The sequence below is a fragment of the Oratosquilla oratoria genome, chromosome 29 (assembly GCF_046742065.1).
Source record: "Oratosquilla oratoria isolate Oo_2021 chromosome 29, ASM4674206v1, whole genome shotgun sequence".
Classification (NCBI taxonomy): Eukaryota; Metazoa; Arthropoda; class Malacostraca; order Stomatopoda; family Squillidae; genus Oratosquilla; species Oratosquilla oratoria.
The window spans coordinates 27136225-27142537 of NC_134805.1; the positions used below are offsets into that span (position 1 = coordinate 27136225).

The window sequence follows — 6313 nt, forward strand, 5'->3', positions numbered from 1 at the left end:
AGAGAGAGAGAGAGAGAGGTTTCTGACCTTATCTACTTCGGCGTTCCTGTGGGAGCTCGGTAGCGCCGTCTCCGTGTTGGTGCTCGTGCTGACGGTGTTGGTGGAGGTGGTGGAGGTGGCCCTGTCCCTGTGCTTCTTCCTGCGGCCTTTCTCCTCCTGCCGCCTCCTCCTCTTCTTTCTCCGTTTGGTCCCTATCGTTCTGACCTTGTTCTCCAGTATGGACTTCGTGACCTTGGCTTTCTTCTCGTTTCTCTTCTGAAGGCGGACCAGCCTCGCCTGCGTCTCGGCGACGGCGGCCGCTTCGGTTCGCGGCGTCCTTCCTCGCAGCCTGTACGCCCTCGCGCCCTCCTCCACCTTCAGGCTGCACTTCCTGACGGAGTTGGTAGTCGTCCTCGGGCAAGAGCGAACTCTGAGCACTGGCGACGGTTCTGTCCTCAGCGGCAGGAGTGGCGGCTCAGCCGGTCCTGAAGAACATGGAGCCCCTTGTGGCCCTCCCTCGGAAGTCGGTTTCAGGGTTGTCTTTGCCTCTCCAGAAGGCTCCGTGCTCGTAGTGGTGAAGTTCTTCTAATTTACACACGATCGTTCTCAGTCCGAATCTCAATGTCGAGGTCGCTTCAAGATACCCGAGTGTCAAAAGGTCTTCGGTCGTAGTGAGACGAACTCCGAAGTCTTCTCTTTAGGTGCCCGTCAGCAGAGCCACTCTTCAGGCATCCGCGAAGGACGCGACGAGGTTCGGAAGCCCTCCGGGAGAAGGAGAAGCTTCTGCCGAACTCTTTCTCTCACCCTCGCGGCGAGGGGGGATGTGGATCAATAAAAGAGCATCGACCGGAACAAAGGTGGGAAGTTTCTGTCAATCGTGTTTCCGGCAAGGCTCCCTGTTGCTTTCTTTATCTTCCCTTTCCCCTTCCTCGCCCTCTTCTTCTTCTTCTTCTTCTTCTTCCTCTTCGCGTGGGGAGAAGCACGGCGACATTCACAATCCCCGAACACCAGGACCCTGGTCAAAATCGTCGCGCCCAGTCACTTCCGACTCAAGCCAACCCGAGTGTATCGTAGAACGAGAGACTGAGAGAAAAGGAAGAAGAGAGAAGAGAGATGGAAGAGAAAGAGCGAGAGAAAGAGAGAGAGAAAGAGAGAGAGGGGGAGGGAAGATGAGGAAGTAGAAGTGTAACACACACGCACGCACACACGTAAACAACTCGGAACTACGTATATATATACACATATATCGGGTTTAAGTCTTGCATCGCCTATGCGTCATCTCCCGACGGAGGCGTCTCCGTGCAGGGCTCAGGATGACCAATGGTTTGCCGAAGAGTTGAGACAACGACGACGACGACAACGACGACAGGTGTCCGGGACAGGTGTCTGGGACAGGTGCCTCGAAGATCTTTTTTCTGTTTTGCGATCTGAAGAACCTCCTGACTGGTCTCCGGTTTCGGTTCAGGTCTGATGCACCCGCTGGACAGACGGACCCCCCGGGACAGGTGCTGAGGTGCGCGCGCGCGCGCTCTCACGCGTGGTCGAGGGGTGAGGGGGGAGGGGGGCTGGGGGGGAGGAAAACTGTGAACAGTCGTGGATGGTTGAGGTCACGACGTATCGAGCCGGAACCTCTCCCCTCTGCTGCCGAACACTCACTGGGCCAGCGAGGGGAAGAAGGAGCGCGAGGGGAGAGGAGAAAACGGAGGAGGGGGCGGGGGAGGAGGGGGGGAAGCGAGGGAGGTCGGTAGCCAGGGAGGGAGGGAGGGAGGGAGGGAGGAGGGAGGGGGTACATGGAGTTGGGAGGAGGGAGAAGAGGAGGCGGAGGAAGTGCGGGAGAAGGAAAGGGGAAAGAGGCAAGAGCGTTCCGCATGGCACGCGGAGGTGAGGGTGCTGCTGTTCTCTCTCTCTCTCTCTCTCTCTCTCTCTCTCCCTCTCACTCTCTTGTTCTCTCTCAGCTCACGGGTGGTGAAAGCTGGGAGGGTGGGTGAGAAGTTCGGAGTTTACAGCCTATATTTTACTTTGTGTGTGTGTGCGTGTGTGTGTGTGTGTGTGTGTGTGTGTGTGTGTGTGTGTGTGCGTGTGTGTGTGTTTGTGTGTGTTTGTGTACATGTGTGTTTGTGTTAGTGTGTGTGTGTTTTTGTACGTGTGTGTGTGTGTGTATGTATGTGTGCATGTGTGTGTGTGTGTGTGTGTGTGTGTGTGTGTGTGTGTGTGTGTGTGTGTGTGTGTGTGTGTGCGTGAATGTAAGAAAGGAGAAAAGGAAAGCCCAAAATATGATGGAAAAAAGTGGAGGAGTGTCTGAAGAGGTGAGAACAAAGGAGATGTGCCAGTGCGTGACAGAGGCAAGTGGAGGAGAAGATTGAAGAGGAGGCAGAGGAAGAGAAAGAAGAAGGAGGAGGAGGAGGAGGAGGAGGAGGAGGGAAGAAGAGGAAGAGGAAGAGGAAGAGGAAGAGGAAGAAGACCGGGAGGTTAATAGGTTTTGAGAAAGATGTTAATAAAGTTGTTACCCTTAAACATTTCATCTTTTTTACCAAACGATTTTTTTTCACATGGGAGAGAAGATAGCAAGTTCCCATTGGGCAAACAACTACCTTCCTTCAGCTGATTAAAATCGCTTGGAATAGACCAGAACAAATACTGAATAGTGCGCCATTGCAACGTTCATGCATGGCAAGGACATTGCTCCTCCCCCCCGCCCTCCCCCGCTTTGACTCTAAAGGTTCAATGAGCCCTGTTCCTCATGTTGGCAACCCTCTTCATGGGGGAGATCTAACGTATATGATATATTGTATACTAGTATATACATATACGTATACATGTGCATGTACATACACTTATACGTATACACATATATATGTCCATATACTTATACGTATACACATATGTGTACAAACACTTATACATATACACATGTATATGTACACACACACATATATATGTACATATACGTATACACATATGTACGTACACTTATACGTATACACATATATATGCACATATACATATACATACATAGTTTACAAAGGATTACAAAAGAGGAACATGCCAACAGGAGACCTTTTGGTCCAAAATAGGAGAGAATGTTATCTACTGTTAAGCACTGCTATTTACGACGTCAATTCACGAAATTTGAGGACATTCTTGTGACCGACAAATGTATTAAAGGATGTAGCTCACGACCTGAGACAACACAAGAATCTCGCTGACCCTCTTGAGTGTCCGAACAGGTGAGGAGGCAGCACCAGGAGGCGCTTAACTACAACCTGAGCCAACACCTTTGCCCTATGTGTTACGCTTGCCAGGGCAGGTAGTAGTTAAGGTGGCTTAGGCATTCATAGTGCGAAGGGAGATGGAAACCAGCGCGTCACAGCGGGACGTGTTTTTGCTGAGCCGCACATTCCCGAAGTGAGTATCGATGTGAGAGCGGAGGCGGCGACGCCCCACGGAGGGGGTGGGTGGGGTTAGTGGTGGTGGTGGTGTGTTTGGGGGGGGGGGGGGAGAGGGTGCCAAAGTCTTCGAGATCTCGCTTTCGGCCGAAGACTGAAGACCGAAGGATAGTCCTCCACTTCGCGTTGGTCTTCCGTTCTTCGTCTTTCTCCCCCAGAAGGAGCCCTTCGAGGGCATTTTTATGGTTTCATATTTTTTTGGGTGAAGATTTTTCTTCTAATACCAGAGAGGAGTCACAGAGGACACCCATGTATGCGCTTGTAGAAGACGACGCGGATGGGTCGGGTCTCTGCTTGGAATGTCTTCAAGTTTGGAGGTGAAGGATGAGTACAGCTATGTGCTGGCACACCGCTTGTGTCTCCACCTGTTAAACGTTGAATCGACTTATACGTACTAAGTGGAAGTTTTTCCTTTATCTATGTGGCACTCACTCGGTGCCAAAGGGGCCATCTCGATGAGCCTCTTCTCTTTTGGTCGGCACTCCGTCAGACCATTCTGTTTATCTTCGTGGGATTCCGTCGATAGGAAAGGGCTCATGGATTTTGTTTTCGTTAATGCGTGACGATTCAGCTTATCGGGAAAGTCTGAGATTAAGACTGTTGTAATAAGACTGATGAGATCTGGTGCTGTTTTTCGAGAGGTTCTCGAACTCTGATCGGGAGGACCCTCTGCAAGAAATTTCGATTTCTATTCTCAAAGATGTTTCGAGTTTTCTTCTTCAAGAATTTTTGAGTTCTATTCTTCAAGAAATTTTGAGTTCTATTCTTCATAAAATTGCGAGTATTCTTCTTCAAGAAATTTTGACTTCTATTCCGCAGGAAGTTTGAGTTTTATTCTCTAAGAAATTTCGATTTCTATTCTTCAAGATTTTTTTTTTTTTTTTTTACGCTGATTTGGAGTTAAGAAATATTATCCAAAAGTCACAATTTAAGTTTCGGTCGAAAAGAAAGCGCGACAGAGTTGTATCACATGTTTCTTGGGAAGAGACATAAATCTGGAAGTAATTGCCGTTTCCTTCATCAAGATATATTGCACAATGGCACAAAGACGCCCAGACTTCAGGCCATTTCAGGAAGGATAGATTTGTTCGGATATAAACCGCTTTGCTACGGAAGCTACGTGAAAACACACACACACACACACACACACACACACACACACACACACACACATATGAATATATACATACATACATTCATATATATAATATATATATTATATATATGTATATATATATATATATATATATATATATATATATATATGTGATGTACATGCAGGAGTCTGTTTATGTGTGTGTGTTTGTGTGTACATGCTTGCTCGTGTGTACATAAACGCCAAATAGCTACATTCGTGAAAAGTAGTCGGTGCCACAGCCCTTTGGCGCCAAAACCCTTCTGTCGCCAGAACCCTCCTGACGCCAAGGAAGCGAGCAAGACTCGGTATAACTTGTTGATGGTCTAATCTTACACCCCCACCCACCCACCCACACCCTCCAACGCCATTGCCTCCCCCACCCCCCTCCCCTCCCACGACACTTACTCCCCCCTCCCCCCCCGACCTCCACCCATCTACCGCACTAGCAAAACATTCACCCCCTTAACGTTGTGGGAGAGAAATTACCCGCGTGGGTAGTAAGGAAGAAAAACTGCGTTTACTCTGAAAAGAGGGAGAAGGGGAGAGAGAGAGAGAGAGAGAGAGAGAGAGAGAGAGAGAGAGAGAGAGAGAGAGAGAGAGAGTGAGAAACTGTAATGTTATAACGCATTTGTAAATGTACACTTTTAAACCCCACTATCGGAGAAATGATATCGGAAGTCCAGGAGATCCGTATATTTCGACTACTATCTGTAGTCCTTTTCTGCAGAAGAGGATTACAGATACTGTATAGCCGAAATGTACAGATCTCCTGTACTTCTGATACTATTTCTCCGATAATGGGTTTAAAATACACACACATACACACGCACACACACACACACAAACACACACACACACACACACACACACGACTCGGTGGCGCAGTTGGTAGAACGATGAACTACTAGCATGGTGGTGCGCGTAGTGCTTGGTTCGAATCCTGCCCAGGGCCGAAATTAATTTCGGTACAGCTGCGCTTCGGGTCGTTACTCTGACTCTCGTGGGCGGGGAGTTGGGGGTGTGTGTGTGTGAAAGGTCATAGCATTACCCATAGATCGGACCTACGAGCTCTGAGCTCTCTTCCAGGAGGGAAATAGCTGTCGATCACGAGTCGAACACGTGATCCAAAAGACCAAGTGAATACACACACACACACACACACACACACACACACACACACACACACACACATATATATATATATATATATATATATATACATATATGCATATGACGTAATTGGGAGTAGGAAATACAGGAGTTTTAGTCTGGGTTTCCTACTCCCACATACGTCAACCTGTCATAATGTCTCTGTCTTATATATATATATATATATATATATATATATATATATATATATATATATATATATATATATATATATGTATATATATATAGGGAGAGAGAGAGAAAGAGAGAGAGAGTGAGACAGAGAGAGAGATAAAGAGATAGAAAGAAAAAGAGAGGAAGAGAGGAGAGAAAACCTTCCTCAACTTACACCGTCTTGCCAGGAATGTGTCGATGGGGTTTGCCCGCTTCCTTCCGAGGGGTCTCGATGATTACCTTTTTCTCGGAGATCCGGTAAGGGGACATTTTCCCTCACCCACATCCCGTTTTCTGTGAAAGATACGCATCTCGTTTTCTTTCCTCACCTGAACGACCTTCGTCTCTCATTCGAAATATTTTTTGGGTTTTGATTTTTTTTTATCTATTTATTAATTAATTTGTTTATCTAATTATATTTTTGTAA

The 6313-nt window shown here is 47.6% G+C and overlaps 1 protein-coding gene across 2 annotated transcripts in view; it reads right to left on the minus strand.

Moving 5' to 3' along the window:
* Positions 1-558, minus strand: part of peb (zinc finger protein pebbled) — a 175169-nt gene extending 174611 nt beyond the window's left edge. For both annotated transcript variants that reach the window (XM_076211991.1, XM_076211990.1), the window contains exon 1: positions 28-558. The gene's annotated coding sequence lies outside the window, so the exon portion shown is untranslated. The remainder of the gene's footprint in view (positions 1-27) is intronic.
* Positions 559-6313: the final 5755 nt, after the last annotated feature.